Source organism: Podarcis vaucheri (genome assembly GCF_965113315.1).
Source record: "Podarcis vaucheri genome assembly, chromosome: 15".
In the NCBI taxonomy this organism is placed as follows: Eukaryota; Metazoa; Chordata; class Lepidosauria; order Squamata; family Lacertidae; genus Podarcis; species Podarcis vaucheri.
Genome location: NC_138753.1, coordinates 34,643,686 through 34,670,443, shown reverse-complemented (window position 1 = coordinate 34,670,443; position 26,758 = coordinate 34,643,686). Strand labels below are relative to the sequence as shown.

The 26,758-nt window shown below is 44.6% G+C and overlaps 1 protein-coding gene across 7 annotated transcripts in view; it reads right to left on the bottom strand.

Annotated features, from left to right (window-relative positions):
- The window catches only part of PKNOX2 (PBX/knotted 1 homeobox 2), a 456,445-nt gene that overhangs the window by 377,255 nt on the left and 52,432 nt on the right, over positions 1-26,758 (bottom strand). For 4 of the 7 annotated variants that reach the window (XM_082200515.1, XM_082200522.1, XM_082200517.1 and 1 more), the window contains exon 2: positions 11,353-11,455. The gene's annotated coding sequence lies outside the window, so the exon portion shown is untranslated. Of the gene's footprint in view, positions 1-11,352; positions 11,456-13,048; positions 13,070-17,361; positions 17,468-21,787; positions 21,810-26,758 lie in introns of those variants that run through there. The other 3 variants (XM_082200516.1, XM_082200518.1, XM_082200520.1) reach the window with 3 other exon arrangements.

Below are 26,758 nucleotides of genomic sequence, written 5' to 3'. Positions count from 1 at the left end.
TGTGTGTGCAAGTCACATCCTCTCACAAAATGTTGGGGGAGAGAAAGGAAAGGAAACAGCCAACTAGCTGGAGAGAATTCACTTTCAAAAGGGCTGTGCGTGTCACAATCGACACGTATGCAAACTGTGCAAAAAATAAATAAATAGCTGAGCTGTACAGCCATACATGTAGCATTCGACAAGCATGCTGTATGTGAATAACATACCATAGCTGAGCTGTACAGATCAGCAAGTGTATACACTCTTTCACACAAAAACATGTACCTGTGCAGAGATAGCTTGTTGTACTGGTGTTCAGTATAACATGTGAACAAGCCTAGAGCTGCTAGGCTTGTTCACTTCTGCGAAGTGAACTTTTTCTGGGATGACAGAACTGTTCTTTAGCCTATGGCCCAGAATTTGTCAGGATTCCTGGAGCCAAGCCACAGAGCCTAGGGCTTGCTGATCAGAAGGTCAGCGGTTCGAATCCCTGCAATAGGGTGAGCTCCCATTGCTCAGTCCCTGCTCCTGCCAACCTAGCCGTTCAAAAGCACATCAAAGTGCAAGTAGATAAATAGGTACCACTCTGGCGGGAAGGTAAGCGGCGTTTCCGTGTGCTGCTCTGGTTCGCCAGAAGCGGCTTAGTCATGCTGGCCACATGACTCGGAAGCTATATGCCAGCTCTCTCGGCCAATAAAGCGAGATGAGCGCCACAACCCCAGAGTCATTCATGACTGGACCTAATGGTCAGGGGTCCCTTTACCTTTACCTTTAAGAGCAACGGTAAACAAAGAGCCCAGTTATGTGGAACTACTTACTGCAGAGCTACCCACAATGCTTTCTACAAACTAAGGCTCAGATTCCTAACTAAAGCCAATTACTAGGGGTCAGTCTGAACCAACGCTACATCTGAAATAAAATAATAATAATAATAATAATAATAATAATAATAATAATAATAATAATAATAATAATTGTATACTGCCTATGATCCCTAGATCTCAGGGAGGTTCACAACATAAAAATATGATATAAAAACACAAAGTACACGATAGAAACAAGAACCAAAAAACACAAACCAATACCTCCACCCTATCCCACAAGAATAATAAATGTCTGAACTACTGTCCAGGCTATCCAGACTCTAGGAGGTCCCAGTCTCTAAAAAGGGAACAGAAGCAATTTCCTTGCAGTGGGATGCAAATTCCCCTATATTATGGATAGGGCTTGCCAAGACATTTTGATGCTAATGGTGCCACCTCTCCTAAAGTCAAGGTGCAGAGTCAAGGCCAGGCCAGCTATTCTGGCACCAAAGGCAGAAAAACTCACAAGCGACTCCCCACTTTCTTGGCAGTAAATCTACAACTTTGCAATCATGCTGTCTCCAGTTTGACTTTATCCACATTCTTTCTCCCAATATATATCCTAAAACAAACCGTTAAAAGGATAGGGGTCGGGTCTGGCGATGCAGCTGCTGCCAGAACAACAACTGTTTGCTGTCCTATCACAGCTTTGAAAAATCAGCTCCCTGAGTCACATTTCTCTGAATTTTGTGCGCAGTTCACCAGCATGAATAGAAGTGCATATATTAGAGGGGAATGTGCATAAAAGTGTATTTGCAAAAATAACAAACAAAAGTGCACTATTTTAGAGGAAATTTCTTGCAAAAATGTGTACATTAGTCAAAAATGCATGGAAAATGTGTTTCTCGGGGGAAATTCACACTAAAATGTGAATGAATCTTCATGAAGATTTTTTTTAATTGTAGATTGCTGCAGAATGTAGAGAATTGAATTTAAGATGGGGGGAAAGAGAGTCTGAGAGGACATCCTTAGCTCTGAGGGTCTGATAGGGACAGATTTGGCCACTGGGCCTGAGACTCCCCACTCCTAATTTACCTACATGATGAACATCTGAACAGAGTTATAATTTGGCTCCAGTAATTTGGCTGTCCCCGTTCACTGGCTCAACATCGAAATATGTGATGACTGACCTCTAGTCTTCCATGAAACCATTGGATTGCTTCCTCCTCAGTTGGAGTCCTAATTTGCTGCCCTAATTTGTTCATTATTAATAAATCTTAAAACTTTTGAATGTAATTCCCTTCTGTAGCTATTTCAACAGCACAAAAACGGAAATCCATCATTAATCAAGCAGCATACAGCATATCCTAGACTTTTAAAAGACCCTTTGTGGTGTTAAATTCAAAGCGTAAAATCTGAATATCACCAAGCAAAATATATTTGTCCGCCAAAACTCCTACTGACTGCGGAACGCCTGTTTGTACTCAAACCTCTCCCCACCCCCGTAAGTTTCCTCTTATGTCCGTTGCAGGTATAATTGCTTCCCACAAGTCTAGAGTGCAAAAATCAAAGCGGCTCTGGAGGCAAGTCCATCTCTCTTCTGGCAACACAGCAAAAATGCTGAGTTAGAAGCTTGCCAACAAATACCACCAATTAAACTGTTAAATGCTGAAATTTTTGGACCACAATATACTACATTACTCAAGTAATTTGATGCAGAAATGGCAGTTTATGTTATCAACCTGAAACTGACCATGGACTCACGCAATGAATCTGGTTAGAGGTTTGCGTTTGGAGGGGAAAGAACGAGATCACCTGGAACGGGAAACGTTAAGGTACATCAGAGCAGGCAGTTGCAGAGAGCACAATACGATGGTCGGGATGAAAGAGAAATTCAATTTGCTTTGTTTTTAAAGGTGATCCTAGCTAATTTGGACTTTCCAAAATGATGTGCAGAGCAAAACACAGCCATCCTTCGAAAGCCACGCTTCTTGAAACTGCAGTGCAGTTTTCCAGCCACGTAATGTGCGCAGAAAAATGCATGACGTGGTGAAAAGCAGGCTAAAAAAGCCTGTATTTGTAAAAATAACATTAAAATATTATTTATATTACAGAAAATTGCTTTGCAAAAGTGTGTTTTTTTAGGCAAAATTGCTTACAGATGTGTATATTTGCAGAAATTTGCTGATGAATTTTCATGAGAGCTCTTTTTATAAAAAAAGGGGGGAATTATATGGAAATGTGGAGAACTGAAATTAAGATTGGGGAAAAGAAAAACAGAGAGAAACACCTTCACCCATCCCCTAACTGATGATCTGGGGTGGTGGCAGGAATTTGGTCCAGAGAGAGAAGTATAGACTGAATTGCGTGAGAATGGGTTTAAGAGATGGTTAGTTCTGATAACTCTGATCCAAAACTTGTGTTTACTGCCAACTTGTTTGCATTGTTCCTCAAAACACTGCCTGTTGATAGCGCTGTGTAATTCTCAGAGAAACCCACCTTCACATGATTTTTTTCAGTGCCTACTGCAACACCCACCCAGTACGGTTAGCAACTGTAAGGCTGGTGTCTTACAAAGCTGCATTTGTAAATGGCATTTCCATGCGCTCTGGTTTCCATCACCGTGTCCCATTGCGCCAGTAGCGGTTTAGTCATGCTGGCCACACGACCTGGAAAGCTGTTTGCAAACAAACACCGGCTCCCTTGGCCTGAAAGCGAGATGAGCGCAGCAACCCCATAGTCGCCTTTGACTAGACTTAATCGTCCAGGGGTCCTATAATGGGTTGGGAGTTACTCGTGCGTAATCCTGCTCCGTTTGAGCATTAGATTGCCTGGTTAAACCCTCCGGACTGCACAGCCCATCTCAGCGTGGCTGCCCTTAGTCACTCGTAGAATCTGTCTGTGGGCGTTTCTTAAAGCGTTGCCAACATAAGAGTTGTTTGACGCCCAATCGTCTCCGCCTCTCACTGCGCGGGAGTCTCCCGCGCAGGGTGGCCATGGGCAGCGGGGTGCTTGGGCTCTCCTTGCTAACTTCCAACGAAGAGTCCTGGAGCCCCTGCACCTCCCTGTCCCGTTGCTCTCCTGGATCCCTGGTGTTACACTCATTCTCTTCCCCTTCTTCCCGGCTGAGTCTCCCTCTAGCGCTTGGACCTTCCCCTGCAGAATCAGAGACCCTCTCCTTCTCCCGTGCCTCTGATGGCAGTTCCCTGACAGGTCCTTTGCCTTTTTACCTATTTGGGACTGCAAAAATCCCAGGTCACACCTTTCACAACTCCTCCACTTTCGATAAAGGTAAAGGTAAAGGATTTGAACTCCCAACCTTCTGATCAGCAAGCCCAACAGGCTCAGTGGTTTAGACCACAGTGCCACCCGCGTCCCTTCCACTTTCGGAGAACAGCTGAGAGGGCTTGTGCAAGAGAAAGTATGATGCAAACCAGCCTTAAGTGATATTAAAAAGCTGTCCTTCCTAGGCACACAAACTCTGGGGAGGAAGCCCCATTGAGCTTAGTGGGACTGGCATCTGAATAAACATGTCTGGGATTTTACAGTAAGAGTTTTGGAGGTTTTCACAATTCACATTATAAAGGAAAACATAAAAAACTGCAAACGCTTACATTTGCGTATCGAGGTCCCCAGGTCCACCCCAATAACTCCCACATCACACAGAAGTTTTTGTTTAAGATTTTTGGCATAATTTTGGCCACAACTTTATTAAAATACAAATTTGTGAGTGGTTGCGTAGGCATTGGTTGCGACTATCTGCCCCCCCCCCCATGGGGGACAGACTGACATTCTGCACAATGCGAAAGTCAGAATGGGGGAATACACTTGGGGGTTACGCGGAGCAGGGAACCTGCCCTCACCCCAAATGCAACCAGGAGCTCATTGCTATGGCTCGAGCCCCCTTGACAGATTGGACAAGCAATAGTTAGCCCCCAATTCCTTTAACGGAATCCCTTGCAGCAGCAGCAGCATTAGAGGGGCAGGCACAGCCAATCCATGCCCCTCAACCAACCAAACCATAAACCAATGCCTAACTGCGAACCTTACAAGTTGTGACGATTTGCTACGCAGTAGGCAAAAACCAAATGGCCCCAGCCAATCAGCCAGATGGACAAAATTCCTACCAGGCCTCCGCTCCAAAGCAGACAACCCCATGACAGGCATAGCAAGGTCAAAGCGAACAACCCTATTCTAGGGAGGGAGGGACGGGCAATCTGATGCATGGGCGAAAAGAGGAAGCCCTGGCCTCATGCAAGGAGTTTTACTATTTCTGGCTGTCAATCAAAAAATGGCAACATTAACTTCTTCCCAACAACAAGGGAAGCCCCAATCGTATCAGTGGCCAACGATCAATTAGCCCGCCCCCCAACTTTGGAGTGTCCTGGCGGCCCCCACCGCAACACGTACTCTCCATGAAGGAGAACACGCTCCCCCCCCCCTGTTCTTTAAATCAGAGTTGGCAGGTCCAAAAACACTAAGAACCTGGACCATCCATCCTCTCTCCTTTTTTAAAAGGGAATAATAAAGACAGACAACATATGCTCACCATACACCAAAAAAACTGGCAGCATCAAATGTGTATGGGTAGCAGCTACCGCTCTCTGTTTACTGTGTTGCTATAGGGAAGGGGCCATGGTACTGGGGTTGAGCACATGCCTGGGATGCAGAAATGCCCCAGGATTCAATCCCTGTTATCTTCAGCTAAAAGGGGATCTGAGATAGGAGGGCTGGGAAGGATCTCTGCATGAGACCTTGAAGCGCTCCTGCTGGAATGAAGCTGAAAATAGTTGGCGAGATGACGCGATGCAAGGATGGGGGAGGAATCTATTTCAAACAGGAATTTGGCTGTTCTGACCCGATCGAGCTATTCTTGCATCAGACCACTGCTTGTAGCAATTCCCTGGTGATGCAGCAATAAAACTGTTAGCACATTTGCTAAAGCTAAGCAGGGTCTGGTAGATTCCAAATTGGATGGGGGAGGCTGTGCGTTGAGATCCCTGCATTGCAGGGGGTTGGACTAGATGACCCTTGGGATCAAACTCTACAATTATATATGATTCGATTTAAGTGTCCGCTTATGTCCCTACTGCTTGCTAAATGTCATTTTTGAAAAGTTCAACTAGCAATATGCAGAGTTATATGTGGCCGGCTCCAGTGCTAAATTTACGTATCAGCTAAACAAGCTATAGCTTAGGGCACCACTCTCTTGGGCCCCCCCAAAAAAATTTAAAGGAAAGAAAAACCTGGATGTACATTTCCAAAATATAAGATAAAAAATAAAGAAAATAAAACCTACATACAGCAACAGTGTTTTGTGTTGTGTAGGCTCCTAGGATGTAAGTAATGGGCCCCACTTGCTATCCTGCTCCCTAAAATATCACTGGTTTGCTCATTTCTATATACAGGGTGCCTACATTAGGCATGGGACGCAGGTGGCGCTGTGGTCTAAACCACTGAACCTCTTGGGCTTGCTGATCAGAAGGTCGGCGGTTCGAATCCCCACGACAGGGTGAGCTCCCGTTGCTCGGTCCCAGCTCCTGCCAACCTAGCAGTTCAAAAGCTCACCAAAAAACCGCAAGTAGATAAATAGGTACTGCTCTGGCGGGAAGGTAAATGGCGTTTCCATGCGCTGCTTTGGTTTTGGTGTTCGGTTGTGCCAGAAGCGACTTAGTCATGCTGGCCACATGGCCCAGAAAAACTGTCTGCGGACCAACACCGGCTCCCTCGGCCTGTAAAGCAAGATGAGCGCCACAACCCCTGAGTCGTCTGCGACTGGACGCAACTGTCAGGGGTCCTTTAGAAGAAGAAGAGAAGAGTTTGGATTTGATATCCCGCCTTTCACTCCCTTTAAGGAGTCTCAAAGCAGCTAACATTCTCCTTTCCCTTCCTCCCCCACAACAAACACTGAGGGGCTAAGAGACTTCAGAGAAGTGTGACTAGCCCAAGGTCACCCAGCAGCTGCATGTGGAGGAGCGGAGACGCGAACCCGGTTCCCCAGATTACAAGACTACCGCTCTTAACCACTATACCACACTGGCTTACCTTTACCTTTTTATATTCGGCATAAACTGGCTGCATGGCAACATGTGCAAATGGCTCTAGATACCTATTAGGTCCATATATCATATATTCAACACAAAAAACAGCGGCAATTTGTTGTTGACAAAGGACAGCTGGACATATAAAGGGCCCCATTACCTTCAGTAGCTTAGGGCCTCATCAAACCTAAATCCGGCCCTGGCCAGGTCCCATAAAGTCCATGTATAAAAGAGTCAAGCCTATGCTGTATTTCTGCAGCACATTTAAGACCAAAAGGGTGATATCCAACTAAGTTCTACAATGCAGGATGCATTGCTACAGCGGCCCTTATAGACAGTTGTCCAGCCTCTGCTTAAACACCTTGCATCAAAGGATACTGGACCACCTCCCAAGGCAGTCTGCTCCCCATCCAACATCTCTTAATATTAGGGAGTTTTCTGTCATGTTTGGCCAGGATATTCTGCGCTGCCATTTCTAGTCCTCTTTCTCTGCAGCAACAACCCGCACCATCTTTTGCGTGGCAGCTCTCTCAGCGATAAAGTGAAGGTATATTTTATACCATTTAGCTCCACTTAGTTGTAGCTGGTGGAGTGTTTCAAGGAATGTTTGATAATCCTGATGCTAACGGACAAGGAAGCAGAAATTGCTGCAGTTTGCCTGCTCGTCTGCGGTCAAGAATGGAAATCAGTCAAGCAAATACTATTGGTATGCATTCACATTGCTGTTGTTTTTTCTAAGTCTGCAAAGGATATGTAATTAATGACTTTCTAAGAATTGTTTTGATATTTCTCTTAGATTGAAATGAACATACACAAACAGTTATGTAGGCTCACACGTTTATGAAACAATACGTGAACTGAATCACAGCCATCCTTTGGAATTTGCACTTCTCTGAATTTCGCAGCGCAGTTCCCCAGCCAAGCAATATGCAGAAAACTCCATAGATTAGAGTGTGCATACAAACGCCTATATTCATGAGAAGAGCATGCTAAATGCATTATATTAGGTGGAAGTGATTTGCAAAAATGTGTATATTAGGAGGAACCTTCAGATTAATTTTCATAAGGGCTTAAAAAAACACATTGGTGTGGAAATGCAAAGAGCAGGTTGGGAAAATGAGAAACTTAGAGAAACTTAAATATGCATGTCCCTAGGTACAAGCAGCTGTGCCTCAAATAAATCTCACAAGGGGGCATTCAACACACTACCCTTACATCTGCAATAGGAGCATTAAAATAATAATACTGACTCACCTTACAGGGCTGTTATAAGATTGTACACACAAGAGATTCTAGGTGAACATTTGAAAGCACTCACACAAATATTACAACTTGCTACCTGCTACTATTTCCGTTGCAATACTTCCTGGTTAGGTTTTATACATTGATACATTGGTCTGCCTCTTAAGTCTTGAGGTACTGGATTGGATTGGTGGTATTAAAAATCCCTAAACGTTTTTGTTTTAAAACCAATGAAAAATGCATACAGAAAATGCTGGTGGAGGTGTGTGGAATCCCCAAGCACAGATCTGCTATGCATTCTAATCTGGCCTTGCAGTTAGACCTTTTCCTTTCCTTTCTTTCTTTTAAAGGAAGCTTCTAAACATCACGTTTTATTCCCTGTGGGCAAGGATGGCTGAGGAATTCTTCTCCTGTTCAATGGATTGGTAACAGAAAAGGTCAATTGGAGCCTTGGTTTTCTGCAGTCTCCAGTCCCCCTAAGGAAGTGGTTTTAAAGTGGTGTCTGAGATATGCGCACATGCCATGCCATCCCTGGGAGGATTTGTAGTGAACTTGGCGCCGGCGCTGCCTCCTTAGGATGCTTGAAGCTTAGGAAGAAAGGGAGTGGCAGGGGGTAAATGGGATCTGCAGGGTGCTGTGCCGTGCTGTGCTTGGTGGGGGGCAGATTTAATCAGAGGGGAAACTTTCATGTTAGGCACTTCTCCTCTCACAACAGGAAATGTGTATCCAGCAGCAGCTGGGACCCTGTAGCCCTGATAGGTAGGAAGGCAGGGAGCCCAACAGTAGGTGGCGCCAGATCAAATAACAGGTAGAGCCAACTGATTCTAGTCTTGTCAGTATCCTCCTCCTGGTTGAGTTCCACAAGGGCAATGCTGAGACTAAGAAGGAGGAAGCTGACAGGCAGGGCCACCCCCTGGGCTGGTTGTAAATAGGAAGTGAGACAGATGAGAAGCTGGCTGAAGGCAGGCTAAGGTTGTGGGGGAAGTTGACTCATTTGCCTTAATGGACCAGCCTTCACTGTAAAAGGTAAAGGGACCCCTGACCATTAGGTCCAATTGGCGACAACTCTGGAGTTGCGGCGCTCATCTTGCTTTATTGGCCGAGGTAGCCAGCGTACAGCTTCCGGGTCATGTGGCCAGCATGACTAAGCCGCTTCTGGCAAACCAGAGCAGATCACAGAAACGCCATTTACCTTCCCGCCAGAGCGTTACCTATTTATCTACTTGCGCACTTTGACGTGCTCTTGAACTGCTAGGTTGGCAGGAGCAGAGACCGAGCAACAGAAGCTCACCCCGTCGTGGGGATTCGAACTGCCGACCTTCCGATCGGCAAGCCCTAGGCTCTGTGGTTTAACCCACAGTGCCACCCGCGTCCTCAGCCTTCGCTGTAGTTATCACTTTTATACTAAGCGAATGTAGGGCTTTGTAATGTGGTCAAAAGCCAGCAGATTAGTAAAGATACTGCAATGGGGAGATTCAGGAAAACCAAGAGATGGTACTTTCTAAGAACACGAGAAGAGTTCTGCTAGATTAGGTCAAAGGCCCATCTAATCCAGAAGCAAGACATTAATGAAACAGACTCTTCTGAATTGCAAATCCCCACAACTAGTATTCAGAGGCATACTGCCTCCGACAGTGGACAGCTGAAGTATGCAATGCATATCACATGATGCAATGGTGGTCACCTACTTGGCTGGCTTTAAAAGGGGGCTAGACAAATTCATGGGGCAGGGAGCTAGCAACAGCTAGAAGCCACAAGAGCTGTGAACTACCTCCAATATCATAGGCCTCTGAATAACAGCTGGCAGGGAATGTGAGCCTTATCCTCTCTGACTATTGGCCACAGTAATGGCTGGGGCTGATGGGAGTTGTAGTTCAACAACAGCTGATCCAGTGTGCAGGTGGCAAACTTCCTGCCTTGAAGAAAGGCCTGCTGTTAGCCTCTGTTCATGCTCCAGTGCTTGCTCAGCCAAATGAATTTAAAAACTCAAGTACCACTGTCCTTTAAATCTATATGTTCCCATCAGTTATTGTCATAAAGTCCTCCTAACATACTCCGAATGCAAAGTTGCAAAATTCAGTTCTCGAGAAAGGAAGTGCAGGGGTGCGGGCAAGTAATCTTATACTCTTGCCTTGATGGTTTTGTGTGTGTCCTCTCCACCCCTTTCTAGCTAGCAATGTTTATTACTTCAATCTGGTAATATACTGCATTTGGGGGGGTCCTGTTGCTCATTCTGCTGAGCAGCCCCCTGGACATCCTGCCCTGACAACACCACTGAGAGAAGGGTGATGTCCCTATCAGGTATAGATGGTTGATAACCTTGTACTGAACCACAGAGCTCAATAGACACCATCAACCAGTACATCCACACAGAGAAAAGTAAGTGCTCTGGCTACAGGTACAACTGGAAGCAATGCAGGAATACAGTTGCTCATTGAGGCTGGTGGTCAACAAGACAAGTCCTGTTACACATCTGACAGCTTGCCAGTTCTCCTTAAATGTCAGACATTGGGATTCCTCCTTCGCTACCTGAGTCCCCAAGATCACACGGGGAAATATCAACGTGCTTGACGTGGGCAGTAAATGTAGTATAAACATAGACAATTGGAGAACAGCCTTTACCAAAGGTGTAATGGGCTTTGAAGATGCTCAGACTCAGGACAAAAGGGAGAAACGTGCTAAGAGGAAGGCACGCTTGGCAAACCCTCACCGTGATCAACTCCTGCCCGGAAACCTATGTCCCCACTATGGAAGGATGTGTGGATCCAAAATTGGCCTCCACAGTCACTTACAGACTCACTGTTAAAACTGTGATCATGGAATGCAATATTACTCAGCTACGAGTGATCGCCTAAGAAGAAGACCCACTGGTACACAGCCACTAGGTTTTCATTAATTGGAATGAATAAACAGAAACAGAAGTTTGTATCCAACTAACTTTTACCCAGAGTAGATCCATTAGAATTAATGGATGTAAATTACACATGGCTGTTAATCTAACATTCTCTGTCCACTAGTGTAAGAATTCTGCTTATGTAGTCTCTTGCACAATAATGTCCAGCAGCCACCAAACATTTTGCCAGTGAAACAAACACAAGTGACCTTAATTTAGTGCTACATTGGAAACAACCAGGTGGGTCAACTCTGCGTAGAACTAACATTGGACACAACCCTCATTAAGAGCATACAATTCTTTTAAGTGTAGAATGTGGGCTGTCAGCCCACAGACTTGGGGAGAAGAGGCCATTGAGAAAAGCACAGCAATTCATAGAGAGAGATTGACATACCATTTTGGACTGTTTGACAGGTGAAGATAGAGCAGCTTGCACTTCCAAATTTATCTTCCAGATCAGGAGTGTGCACATGTAGAACAATCAATAACTTTGCCACCTGGGAAGAAAAGATGGAATAAGACCTCTCTTTAATAATAATAATAATAATAATAATAATAATAATAATAATAATAATAATTGGAACCCCCAATAAGGGTACCATTGGGTTTGAATCCAATGGAGACAATTCCAAAAAATCATCATAAGAACACACAGCTAAAAGTTAAGCTCAAGGTGCTCTTGCCTTGATGTAAACCAGAGATTCATATGCAAGCTGCTGTCTATACCGTCAACCTATTTGTCTATCTAGTGAAGATCTATTGACTCTAAGTAGTGCTGACTCTCTACAGTCTTGGGCAGAGAGCGTTTCCTCATTGCTTGCTCCCTGAACATTTCTAACTGGAGATGGTGAGGACTGAACCTGGGACCTTTTGTGGAATTATAGGGACAGAACTACCCAAACTGTAAAGGAATTTATTCATATATGTGGCTACAGCAGCAAGAATTTGCCCAAAACTGGAAAGAAGAAGTTGTCCTGACAAAAGAAGAATGGATACAAAAACTTATGGAATATGCAGAAATGGCAAAACTTACAGGAAAAATGAGAAATCAAGATAAACTTTTTATAAAAGAATGGAAATGGTTTGTTGAATATTTACAAACTGTAAACAGATAAGAACATTAGGAAGATTATTGTAATAAGCTGCAGTTTTATAAGAGTATACATCGAAAGCCAACAAATAAATGATTAAGTTAATTTGGAATATGCGGAAAATATAAAAAATAAAATTAAGGTACTGCAGAAAGAGGGGGAAGGAAGTTGAGTTTTGAAATGTTAAAATGATTGCAAAATTACTGAAATGTATAAAATTGAAAATCATAATTTTTATTTTTATTTTAAGAACCTGGGAACTTCTGAATACAATCCACATGCTCAACCCTTCCCTATCACTCTACAGCAACAAGGAGCTCATGGGTACAATGGACATCTTTCAACAGAATTTTATGGCCATTGTGTGATCCAGGTTCTACAGGCAGGATCCAGGGAGCCCCATGGACGTGCAGAAGGTACATCTACTTGTGTCGGGAAGCACACGAAGGAGTTCCACCATTTTTTCTGAAGTCTTCCCACCCCTCAGAAACAGCTGTTCTAGAGCCATCCATGATAGGAAAGCTTCATCACTCAAGTAGAATTTGGCTTCTGATTCTCTGAATCTGTGTTCAAGTTTATTTTATTTCATCCCATCTATTTGGGTGAGTTTTTTTAAAACTGAACAACTTGTATATGCTGCTTGATTGTAATCAAACCTCAAAGCGGTTTACAAATGAGAACAAAGCAATCAATTTATCGATAAAAATGATTAAAAATGAGTATTTAAAACATTCAATGAATAATAATAACCACCCAAACAGACTGGGATAAATATCTCCACTTAAAAACCTTGTTGGGAAAAACTGAAGGTCTTCAGTAGAGGCCCCAAACACAGCCAAGAATAGACAATCCTCTACTGAGGGCCATGCCCTCTGTTGCTGTTAACTTGCTAATGCCCTGCACGTTTAAGGAATAGTTGTCCTAAAGCAGGGGAGGGGAATTAGTCCATGGGCCAATCTTAGCCCACCAGGCCATTTTCCCCAAGCTACACCCACCCACCCATCAGCTGTCATCACTGGTGATGGAGCCAAGCAGCTCATTGCAATCACCTCCCTTCCAAATCTGTGAAACCTGTGGGATGTGAAACACAAGAGCAGTCAAGTACAACATTCCTAGAGTGAACATGTTTACACATGGGGAGGGATGTTTGTCCAGCCAGCAGGTAAACTTCCTGTTTCCTTCTGGGCTGGGACAGACTTCCTTTGCATGTGACTAGAGGTGGGTGTGGCCTCACCTGTGCAGGTAATGACAAAAGCACAGGGCAGGGCAGCCATCTCTCTCTCTTTCACCACATGCATCGAAGAAACAACATCTACTGAATGAAAGATGCCCTCTTGGCTCCCAGCCAAGAGAGAACAAAGGGACTGTCTTCTTAAGAGATAGATTCCAAGTGTATGTTACTTCATTAAGCTAAGTCTGCCTTCTGGGATCTGATTGTGAACAGAATGTGAGTAAACTCTTTTTATACTTTTGTAAAGGATTGTGTCGTCTCTTCTATTTTATGAGGGAATAAGGGGAAAATACCAGAACAGTTATTATAGAGGCTTTAGTGAGCCTGAGCTCACGCTGCCATTGCAAACTTAAAATAAAGGGGAATGTGTTACTCTGCTGAAATTGGGGAACTTGTTAACACAAGTTGGATAAGGATATAATCAGACAATATATCGTCTCCTGCATCCCTGAACATTCCCACAAAACCCAGGTAGCACAACCAACCACGACTTTTCAGTAGCCCTGGTCTATTTCACCCATTGACTGAGAAGCATGGCAACATCAGTATAGACTCATGAAAGTTTAGCGTCAGGAGTCCGCATTATTGGGCATGGGCCAAAGCTTACACCCCAGCAGAGGACCTCTAGAGTCGGCTCACCTGCCTTCTTCAGATACATAGCAGCTGTTTAGAAGCTGGAACATTTTAGGCAATTTATACCTAAAATTTAAGAAGTTAAGTAAGAGAAGGGACTGGTTTCAGAAAGTTAAATATACCAGTTTGTTTGTTTTTATCCCATCGGCCTTAAATGTCATTCCTGACTTGAACCAAGACTTTTAGCACATACCTATGCCTTGATTTAAGTGTGAGTCATTGCGTCGTGAAACAGACGCACAAACACAACACTACCATGACTGGGGACTCCAGCAAGCTCAAGCTGGAAGGGCTGAGAGGAGGGGGCAAATATTAGATGGTTGATTATGGAATACAGTGGTACCTCGGGTTACAAACACCTCGGGTTACAAACACTTTGGGTTACAGACTCCGCTAACCCAGAAGTAGTACCTCAGGTTAAGAACTTTACCTCAGGATGAGAAAAGAAATCATGTGCCAGTGGTGGGGCAGCAGCTGGAGGCCCCATTAGCTAAAGTGGTACCTCAGGTTAAGAACAGTTTCAGGTTAAAAATGGACCTCCGGAACGAATTAAATTTGTAACCAGAGGTACCACTGTACACTTTGGGATAGGTCAGGGTCTTTGGTGGGTACTTCAAAACACTTGGGGGCAACAGGTCCACCACACAATTTTGCATATGCTAATTTATAATTTCTTCCGGGAAATTAAGATGCTGAGTGACAGAGGTCTCATAGCACTGCAAACAGATGCCCTATAAGCTAAGGGGAAAAAGGGAAGAAGCACAAGGAGGTACGGGGTTTGCCAGACTAGTTCCAGCACTGGCGACTTCAAGGCTGGATTACTGCAATGCTCTCCATGTGGGGCTTCCATTGCATTTGATCCAGAGGCTGTACAATGATGTAGAGCAGTTGTGGTTGTTGACAGGAGAGAGACCTTGTCATGTCATGTAACACCTGCGCTCTGAGATCTGCATTGGTTGCTGATTTGCCACCTAGTCAAGTTCAAGGTGTTACTATTTAGTCTATAAAACTCTTAACAACTTGGGATCAGTTTACCTGCAAGATCACCTTTCCCCATATATGCCCACTCAACCAAGCACTGTGATCTGCAGAACTGCTACTGTTCTGCAGGTGCCATATAATATCTGTTCTGCATTTGAAGAAACCGATCTTTCTGTGTGACAGCACTGAAACATTGGAACTCCCGGCCTATTGACATCAGGCAAGTGCCTTCCTTCTACTATTTTCGGTGCTTGCTTAAAACTTTGTTTTGTTCGGGCAAGTCCATTCAGACATGCAGATGTTAAAGGTAAAGGTAAAGGGACCCCTGACCATTAGGTCCAGTTGTGACCGACTCTGGGGTTGCGGCGCTCATCTCGCTTTATTGGCCGAGGGAGCCGGCATACAGCTTCCAGGTCATGTGGCCAACATGACTAAGCCGCTTCTGGTGAACCAGAGCAGTGCACGGAAATGCCATTTACCTTTCTGCCGGAGAGGTACCTATTTATCTACCTGCACTTTGACGTGCTTTTGAACTGCTAGCTTGGCAGGAGCAGGGACCGAGCAACGGGAGCTCACCCCATTGTGGGGATTCGAACCGCTAACCTTCTGATCGGCAAGTCCTAGGCTCAGTGTTTTAGATCACAGCACCACCCGTGTTACGTGTGTTTTCATCTTTTAAATGCCTTAATACCTTTTTTCAATCTATACTTTCTAATGTTTCATTTTATACCATTGTAAACTGTTTTGAGCTGTTTTGCTTTGTTGTTACAACCAAACAGTGTCTAAATTTAGTAAAATAAATATTAATTAAAGGACAATCCCCCTAGCGCCAGATCACAAGAGGACATCAAGTATCTAATGAGTCCTGCAGGTCCCACATTTGTAACACAACTATCTCAAACCCCTAAGAAAAACATGCATTTATTACATGAGCGCCCATCCTCCTTCCCCCCCCCTCTCCACTAAACTGATTAATTAAATTAATACAAAGACTGTCTTGTTGGGCACTCTCGTCTCTCTGCTTTTCTGCTCCTTTTTTTTTTTTAAGCCAGCCAGGCAAACAGGAAACAAAGGGTTTAATTCTGTCTGGTTTCATGAAGGGTGCTGTATGTCATGGCCAGGTGCTGGAACCCTGCCAGCTTCTTGGACCAGGAGCAACAAGGCTGTTAGACAGACCCCCTCAGCTCCAGTCCCAAATTAAAAAATAAATATATCCAACCAGGCGCACACACGCAATCAGCAAGAGAAGGCAGCCTGAGAACCAGCTCCAAATACCAGCACAGTAGGGAACTGGCAGAGCAAGTGCAGAGAAATATTAAGAGAGCATTTGAAGGCAAACAAGCAAACGGCAAAAAGCAAAATAACTCGAAAGGGAAGAATGTGGAGTCTGTGCCCTGCGCTAATCCAGGATCAGAATGGTATCTGCCATCTATTCAGTGACACATCACATCTGCTAAGCACGTTGAAAACGGCACCTCACTTTATTAAACAGTCAGGCTGTTGGCTCAAATTTGCCTCCAGGAGGGCCTAACCTGAAAACCAATTTGACGACACTGAAATAACTCGCATTCACAACTGTTCACCATGCCACTCCAAATCAAGAGTTAAAAATTGAGACAAGTATCCCATTTTATTTAGGACCAGCCCATCTCTGCATCATCTATGGTAATTTGTAAAAAGGCGAGATGTAAAGCAGGGTGGGGAGGCTTTCTTAGAATTGATAAAAACTTAAGAAGGTTCTTTGAAATACAGTGGTACCTCGGAAGTCAAACGGAATCCGTTCCGGTAGTCCGTTTGACTTCCAAAACGTTCGGATACCAAGGCACAGCTTCTGATTGGCTGCAGGAAGCCGCAGACGTTGTGTTGGATGTTCGGGTTCCAAAGAACGTTCGCAAACCAGAATACTCACTTCCAGGTTTGCGGTGTTCGTGAGCCAAAACGCCTGAGTACCAAGGCGTTTGGGATCCAAGGTATGACTATAATATCAAACAGTAGTTTTTAAAAAAATGTTTGATGTTGTATTATGTTTTTATATGTTTTTTATTATGTTAGCCACTCTGAGCCCAGCCTTGGCTGGGGAGGGCGGGATACCAAAAAAAAAAAAATTATTGTTGTTGTTGTTGTTGTTAGTGTTGGAAGTTTCCCAAAGTGGCTGCAGCAACACAGCAAGGTGGACAGGATATAAATAATCAAAATGTTGTTGTTGCTGCTGCTAATTCACAAACTTTTTGGTATGGCAACACACAAGTCCACATTCATTTGTCATGGTGTCAAATTGCATTATTGCCACAAGTGTCAGTGCAGCCTTATAATATGCCAACAAAACAAAAAGTTGTTAGTGGCATCCATCGCACCAGGATTCTTTTGGTTTTACTTATAAAAGCCCATGATCTACCTGCGCTGTGATCTACCTGCGCTGTGATCCACTTGCGGGTTGCAACCCGCAGGTTAGGAAACACTCACTGACCTAGGCAAGTCAGAAAGGGAGTATCTGTGGGTCCTACTTCGCAGACCTCTGTTTGAGGAACTCTCCTTCTTAAATATAAAGAGCCTTGAGGAAGAGCAAGAGAGGCACCAGCAGCGAGTATCTGGACAGCAGACTGAACACTAAAGTGTAGATACAGAGGAATCTATCAGTGAAAATGGGATACACAAATGCATTGCCTTAGGGTTCATTGGTTTGCAAAAATGTGTACAGGAAACTCCCCATGTACACGGGGGTTACTTTCCGCGGCACTGCATGCAGATGTAAAATTGTGTATAATCGCAACACCCATTGAAAAAGCCTTCAAGCACCCCGTTTCCCCCTCCCGCCCCAGTCCACCCCTTTTTGTGACGTTTCTGGGTTACTGCTGAGTTTGGCGCCATGTGCGCATGCGCGGTCGTGCACATATTAGTTGCGCCTAAATCAGTTTTATATTAGACAAAGGTACCTAACATGAGGCTGCCCTTGACGATGACTCCGAAACTGCATTTGACAGAAAATGAAGCGTTCAGATTACTGGCTGGAGTTCTGTTTAGCTCTTACAAGCCTTGTGTTAAGGCAGCTGCACTGGTTCTCAGTGGATTTCCAGGCCCAATTCAAGGTGCTCGTGTTAGTCTTCAAAGCCCTGAATGACTCTGGCCCCAAGACCTAAAAGGCTGTCTCCTTCCCTATAGACTGTGCCAGGTGCTAAGATCAACAGAAGGGGCCCTCTTGGTAGTTCTTCTGCCCTCAGAGGCTTGACGGGGGCAGAAGAGGGCCTTCTCTGTGGCACATCCTGAGTTGCCACCTTTATTATACTGCTGAAGACGTACCTCTTTACCCTGGCTTCTGACACTTGGAGGGCTTATTTGTGGGACCCACCCTATTTTCACAGTTGCGTGTTCAGACCCAAAGACCTCCCTCCTAAATAAAGATACATTTGACTCAATTTTTAGTTTTGGTTTTTGGCAGAATTTAGGCCACAACTTTATTGATTGCAGAAAAGTGAGTGGTTGCATAGGCTCTGGTTCGACTAGCTCCCTGCACCCTTGCAGGTATCGCTGACCCAGAGCTCTATCATAGGTCAGCCAGGGTGAACACCTGAGGCAGGTGAAAAGCCTGGGAGCAGACTCTATTCACTCCCCAGATGCTCCCCTGGACTCAGGCATGGGCACAACCCCTTTTCAGGGGTTGGCCAAACCAAGTTGAGTCCCTGGATTCCTTTAACGGAATACCCTTCACACAGGGATGGCGAGACCGTTCTCCCATCCCTATCACATGAACCAGAGCCTATCTGCAACCTTACAAGCTGTGATTAATTGCTACTGGGCAGACGAAACCCAAACGGCAACAGCCAATCAGCCAAGTGGGAAAATTCCTGCCATGCCCCTGTCCCAATGACAGACAACACATGACGGCATAGCAAGGTCAAGCACAAAAGGCCCTAAAATTAGGGAGAGGTGGGTGGGTGTTCCGATGCCCAAGCTGAAAGAGGAAGCTCTGGGTCACATGCATGGGTTTATATAGGCCCCTCAATCCGTTTAGACTGCAACCCCATTGGCCAGATTGAAACCCAGCATTGAGGGACCTACCAATCAGATGTTGTGGCTACCCAATGGACCCACCCACAACCCAGAGGTCAGTCTCCAGATCTCACCGCAACATGTGCCCTCTTTTAGGGAGGACACAATTTGAAAGACATTTTAAATTGTTTTTAATATGGTCTTTCACTGTTGCAACCTGCCCTGGGTTCTTCGGGTGAAGGGCACGTAATTAATAATCACAATAATGTGTACATGAGGAGAAATGCTCGCTAAAAATGCTAATGAATGCTCATGGGGAGTTTATAAATAAATCAATAAATGAATCACGAAGCAATGTGGAAGTGTGGAGAACTGAACACAGGACTGGAAAAAACAAGGTGCTGAGGGAAACCAAAACTGAAAGATTGGCCCATCCCTTGTCTAGGTACATACACACAGAAGACAATGAAGTCCTTATAAGTTATATATTTTCATGACCTAAAAGGTCTCCTCTGCTCTTGTCACCACTACAGGTGGGAAACAGACGGCACGCAGACCTTAAGAAAAAGTGTTTGAGGGAGGGGGAAAGTCCTAGACCCACCCAAGGACATAAACACAATCAATGACTGCATTGTCAAGCCCGGCGCGTGTCAGCAACCGACTCTTACCGCCACACAGTTCTCCAGGCAGAAGTCAGAAAGCACAAATTTAGGCTGTGATTTGATACAAATGGACAAAGTGGCAGGTACCTGCAGTTAGCAGCAGGCATATCCTTGTATGTTTGTCAGTATGAAGAAGGAAAGCGAGGGAAGGGTACATTTATATCAGGAGAGAACGGCTTCCCATCATGTGGTAAGCACAGAGTGAGCTAGTCCCACTAAAGGATTTCGAAAGCTGTATCTTCTGATGGCGGTGGGGCACAGCCATTGACACTTGTGAAGTACAAACCTTTTCCTTTCACAAGGTTGCTTATGAAAGGGCCAAACTAGATGGGATGCTAAACACACAAATTTGCACCCAATGTTGGTCCAGCCAGTGGCGTAGCGTGGGGGGTGCAGGGGGGGCCGGCCGCACCGGGCGCAACATCGGGGGGGCGCGGAAGAGACTCGAGTGCTAAAATCCACGGGTTAGGGGGCGCAAATTATTTGCCTTGCCCCGGGTGCTGACAACCCACGCTATGCCACTGGGTCCAACTCAGAGTAGACCCACTGAAATCAGTGGACATAACTTAGATGTTTTATTTTTCAGCAGGTCTCCTCTGAGTAGAATTTGGTTGCATATAATCAATTGGATTGTATCCACCTAGCTTCTACTCAAAGTAGACCACTGAAATTTAAAGGACAGAAGTTAGGGCCAAGATTATCCAAACCACCTGCCATGTATTCAGTTCAACTCTGTTCAGTTTATACTGTACATTGCTTCATACAGCCAGAAGGAATCCACAAAGTGATTTACAGCAACAGCAACATACACACACAATAAATATCCCTTAAAACCAAACAAATATACGGAAATGCTGTGGCAACCAGGGGTGCCAACTTGAATAAAATATTGTGGGGGCCCAGGTAAGCCCTGCCTCGCATAATCGATCACATGATGTAGCCCCCACACACAATTTGAATGGGAATGCCCATCAACTTTGTGGAGACCCAGCCACCTCCAATCTTTTATTGTGGGTGCTGAAGCCCCCGCAGCCCCTAGGAGTTGGCTCCTATGGTAGCAACAAATATTCACCCAACGCGAAATAACCATCCCACCCACATGAAAAAATATCACCCAAAAGCCAGGCCATTCAAAAGCTGCCCTAATGCCCAAGTGAGTGAAGATGTCTTTGTGTGGGGCCAGGATGACAAAATTGGGGCTAGGCGAGCCTCTCCTTGGAGATGATTTTTTAATAGGGGCTAACTCAGAAAAGAAATGGGTGTTGGGTGACGCTGTGGTCAAAACCACAGAGCCTAGGGCTGGCCAATCAGAAGGTCGGCAGTTTGAATCCCCGTGATGGGGTGAGCTCCCGTTGTTCGGTCCCAGCTCCTGCCCACTTAGCAGTTCAAAAGCACGTCAAGTGCAAGTAGATAAATAGGTACCGCTCCGGTGGGAAGGTAAATGGCGTTTCTGTGCGCTGCTCTAGTTCGCCAGAAGCTGCTTAGTCATGCTGGCCACATGACCCAGAAGCTGTCTGCTGACGAACGCTGGCTCCCTCAGCCTACAGAGCAAGATGAGCGCACAACCCCAGAGCCGTCCACGACTGGACCTAACAGTCAGAGGTACCTTTACCTTTAACTCAGAAAAGACCCATTCTCTTCTTTCTACCCTCCAAACATCTATTGAATTGGAAAACACAGTACAGTGGTACCTCGGGTTAAGAACTTAATTCGTTCAGGAGGTCCTTTCTTAACCTGAAGTACCACTTTAGCTAATGGGGCCTCCCACCACCACTGCACGATTTCTGTTCTCATCCTGAAGCAAAGTTCTTAACCCAAGGTACTGTTTCTGGGTTAGCAGAGTCTGTAACCTGAAGCATATATAACCCCAGGTACCACTGTATAGGGCCTCAGATATTGGTCCCAGTGCTTATATAGGGAACGGTGTCAAGGTCCTGAGCCATGCAAGGTGTTACAAGTCAAAACCAGCCTTTTGAATTGTGTCTGGGATTTTTTAGGGCTTTTGGAACACCTCTGCCACACTTAAAATGTGACCACGCTGAGAGATTGCTGGTGTAGCTGGATTCAAGCATGCAGGAACAATGAAGAAGAAAAAATGTAAGGGGGGATGGAAATCCCACATAAAATCGCTCAGCAAAAGACAAGAGCAGATAGCCTCCTGCATTACAGGCGCAACGTCTCAGCAACTCACATAAGGAGCTGACTTTGTTTTCACTTCTAAAAATAAAGAGGTTGGCAACTCACAAGAAGATCAAACTGGGACAGTCTTTCTTCTCGCTAACTCGAAGTGCCGAACAGCTCCCCTCCCCTACCGAGACAGCTTCCCAACAGAATCTCAGCAATTGACTTAAGCCTAAAATGAAAAGGCCCCCCAACTGCAAGAGGCAGCATGTGTACAGTATTCATCTCTGTTCTATTTGCGGTAATAGGCCTGCCCTCCAAAGAGAGAAGGGGGAGAGAGAGAGAGAGAGAGAGAGAGAGAGAGAGAGAGAGAGAGAGTCGGAGGCTGCCTCGTGCCAAATTTTGCAACAATACGACCGGCTCTGCGAATGGGGAACTCCCACTTGAGCTGAGCCTTCCAAACTCGCGGCACGCAGGGACCTCAACTTGACAAGTGAAGATCATAGACCAGAGATTATGCACTAAGCCCCTCTAAGGGTACAATTAATTCTGAGTGAAAAGGCTTCTGTAATTCACACAGAGATAACAGCAGATTTCCCCAGTAATATCAGCCTGGAAAATTCGGTCTCTGTATAACAAAATCCAAACATAAATTGTTGCAGGAAAACAATAAGATGACCTACCTTGAGATCACCTTGGCTCCCTTCCAGGTGTTCTACCAGCAATGCTACTAAGCCAGATTGTTCACTTAACTACCCCCTAGTGAAATAGGTTTATTTGGTGCTTTTAGCATACATATTCCCATAGGAGTCTCCATCCCAGCAGTTTTGAGATGTTTGGCTTCGGGGCGGGGGGTGGATGTGAGGAGGGGTGAAGAGAGAAAAGGTAAATCGGTGCTTTGACTGCTTCCCTGTCTAGAAAGAGATATTTGAAGCTATCAACACTGGAGGATGGAGAGGAATTATTCAGCATGATACAAAGCTGTGTGCACCATCTGGGAGGCAGAAAAGAAGAGGATGGAGTTTGCATCACAAAATGCAGTACTTGGTAGCAAGGAGCTTTTCTGAATGGTCTATTATTAGATAGTGGGATTTCCACCCAAGGGAAATGGGGGGAACCCTATTGCTAAAGAAATAGAAAGCCAAGGTCCGCTTACTGAGTTACTTCACAATAATAAAAAGCTTCAATAGATGACATCCATTGTTTTATGATCCAGCTGGGTGCCAGCTCCAGTGCCTTCCACAAAATGGGCCATGTGAGCTTCTAAGGTCTTGCAGTCCCATCTTTTCCTTGGACCCAAGTGAGGGAGGGGACCCATGCAAGTATTCTAGCATCACAATTCCACTGATTCCAATTATTGCTATACTCAATTTGCATAGCTGATTCCTGATCTCGTTAGCCGCACAGAAATGGCTGGTTCTGGCATAAGATTTCACATACAGGGGATCATACCCGGGACTCCTAGACTATACGCCAGGATGTTATTGTCTTTGGAATGGTCATCCATGGACTTTCCTCAAAAACAATCCCATGAATCGATTGTTCCATTGTTGATTTTAACACAGAATCAACACACAGGGTTGGGTTACATCTATTTGCTCTGCTCACACATTTATCAAAGGCCTTTCTAGTACAAGATGCTCAAGGAACGGACAAATATTCCAACGACAATGAACAATAAAGTATCTTTAAAAGGCTGTATGGCGAAACACTCAGACATTACGTAATCACATGTCTACATTTATATGGGGTGTGTGGGTTGTTAGGGGAGAGGTAGTGCAGCTGATGAGGGAATGTTGTGCTCCTTCTGGGGTAGTTTTCCACCTTTAGTCCCCACTTTGCACTCAGCTCTGACCTTGGGCTCCTAAATGCTATCAGCACACGAGAGCCTCCACACCCTGGGAAACAGCTGTGACTAGCCGGCTAAACCAGGTGAGGGTAGCTGATGGGTCTGAAACTCTCAGTGAGTTTGGAACTTCCCCTGCATGCAAAGACAAGCTCTGGCAGAATGAGTGGACAAGACCAATAGTGTGTCCAATGGTCAAGAACGTGGTTTCTGCATGTGCTGTAGAGGGAAGTGGGGGCCGATGGGGCTCGTCAACTTGGGAAGGTGGCCCATCTAGGAGAAGGAAAACTCTGCTCTTAAACCATGGGTCAGCAAACTTTTTCAGCAGGGGGCTGGTCCACTGTTGGTCAGATCTTGTGGGGGCCCGGACTATATGGGGAGGGGGAATGAACAAATTCCTATGCCCCACAAATAACCCAAAGATGCATTTTAAATAAAAGGACACATTCTACTCATGTAAAGACATGCTGATTCCTGGACCATCCACGGGCTGGATTTACAAGACAATTGAGCCAGATCCGCCCCCGGGCCTTAGTTTGCCTACCCATGTCTTAAACCTCTTCTGCCTTGAGGAATATCTTCAGAAGAAGAAAGGGCTAAGGAGTAAATCCTACACAAATCCAGAGAGGGGTTCCTAAAACAGTAGGATGTTGTCTTGCACCATCTTGCATCTTTGGACTAGTAGGGTAAACAAACAAACCCCTGTGTTGCAAAATGTGACTCAGCAATATCGAAAGCAACACGATGGCCAGAAACAATTACAGTATAGAAAACTTGGTGGAATAAAGCAAAACATCAGAACTATCAAACTGAAGTCTCTGAAAGTCCTTGAAGAAGTTATGATGCCAGACTTTACCCGGTGGAGATCAAGCTTTTTAAAGCCTTGTATAATTCTTTGGACCAGAACAGTGGGGGGGGGGGTCTTGTCATCTGGACAGCCCAGGACCTCCACACACACTGCCCAGATTTGTGCCTCAGGGAGGTCACTTCACGTGCTGCTAAGGCAGTGGTTTGACTTCACCCCCAGAGGCACACTCCATTGTCTCTCAAAACAGATGGATGCAACCAGCAGCAACAACCCCCTTTTTATTTAGCAATTATACCCAAACCTACAACCTGGAGGACAAGGAAAGGCAGTGTGATAAAGATACCACAGTAGTGGACTTGGATCTGGGGTCAAAAATAGGCTTCTCTGTGAAGATAACCAGGGAGCCTTAGGCAAATCGTGATTTACCAGCCTAACCTATCTCACAAGGTTGCTACAAGGGTAAGAGTGGAATAATAAAAGCTATTCTAAATTCTACAAAGGAAAAATGGGTTACAAAAGAGGATGAGTGATTTCATAAAGTCAAATCAAAAGCTGGTTTGTTTGGGGTTTTTTTTTAAAAAAGTTGAGTGTGTATTTTAAATTGAAATCTGAAACACTGCTTTTCAAATATTTTAGATTTCTACATTAAAGTGAAATTTTAAGAGACATTTTTTTAAGAAATAAGAAAAGGCCTTGTTTACCAAGTTCATGCAATCACAATAAGTATTAACTTATTGGAATCAAGTGTTTGTGCTTCTTTATTTTTACCAGTTATAGATCCAACAACATTCATCTTGGGAATGCTGTAAAAATATTCACATTTTAAAAGGGAAGAATATGAATTCAAATTCATTTTTGAACAGCATGTTTTAGATGGGTTCCCCACCCCACCCCAAGTTTGCTTAAGAACTGGCTAAAAAGGGTCACGGAAAGGCATTGCAATCCTGTGTACATTCATGCATAAATAGGGATGGGGGGGGGAATTCAATTCAGTTTGCACCTACAAATTTGCACTTTCTGAAACACTATGCGATCCAAAAGCTAGCCATCCTTCAAATTTTCCACATCTCCAGCTAAGTAATGTGCACAAAAATGCATATACTAGGGTAAGCTCTACCTAAAAGTGTGCATGTTGATGAACCATAACATACAAAAATGCATTATATTAGGGGAAATTGCTTTGCCAAAAAAAAAAATATAGGCATTAGGCAAATTGCATACAATTTAGTGTTTATGACACTAAAAAGCTGACAATTTTTAATGAGGATTTGTTTTTATTAAAAATTGTAAATTGCTGCAGAAATGTGATTGCGGAAATGAGGAACAGAGAGAAGTGAAATTGTCAGTTCTGTTCATTCCCACTCATAAGCAGGCTGACTGTGTTCAATGGGGAAGGTCAGCGGTTCGAATCCCTGCGACGGACTGAGCTCCCATTGCTCTGTCCCAGCTCCTGCCAACCAAGCAGTTCAAAAGCATGCCAGTGGTTAAATAGGTACCGCTGTGGCGAGGAGGTAAATGGCATTTCCGTGCACTTTGGTTTCCATTATGGTGTTCCGTTGCGCCAGAAGAGGTTTAGTCATGCTGGCCACAGGACCTGGAAAGCTGTCTGTGGACAAACGCTGGCTCCCTTGGCCTGAAAGCGAGATGAGCACTGCATCCCATAGTTGCCTTTGACTGGACTTAACCATCCAGGGGACCTTTACCTTTTTTTACCTTTACTAGAAATTGTATTTAGTGTAGCAGCCTTAATTCACAGAGAGAGCTAGAGAGACTACTACCTAGGAAACTGCAAGAACCTCATCTATGGTATTCAAAAGACAGTGGGCAGGATTGTAGGAAAAGACCTGCCAAGGAAATTAAAGAACTTATTTATGTATGCGGCAACGGTGGCAAGAGTCTTGATAGCACAAGGATGGAAGAGTGAGGAAATCCCAACAAAAGAACAGCGGCAAGGGAAATTGATGGACTATGCGGAACTGGCAAAACTGACATACAAAACTGCGAGACAAGGACAACTGTGGCTTTAAAGAATGGGAACTTTTTACAAATTACTTTAAAAAACCCACAAAATGAATTGGACTCCTTTGCAGATTTTGAATAAACATACGCAAATTTATTATTCTTAACATAATAGATAGATAATTTAAGGATTTTTACAATTTTATAATATGCAGAGAATAATATGTGTTGAAAAACCAGAGAGAGGAGCTGAGGGAAGTCTGGGGGCCGGGGACTGCGGGAGGGAGGGTTTAGGGGAGGGGGGGAAATGGGGGGAATGAAGATGATATGTTTTTGATAATTTGTGATGTGGAAATTCTAAATAAAAGCTATTTAAAAAACAAAAACAAAAGAGTGGGGCAAAGTACTATTACTGCATTGGACTGGATTCCAAAGAACAGTTCTTAGCAAGGGACGACAGCCACAGGCACAGGAGTCCATT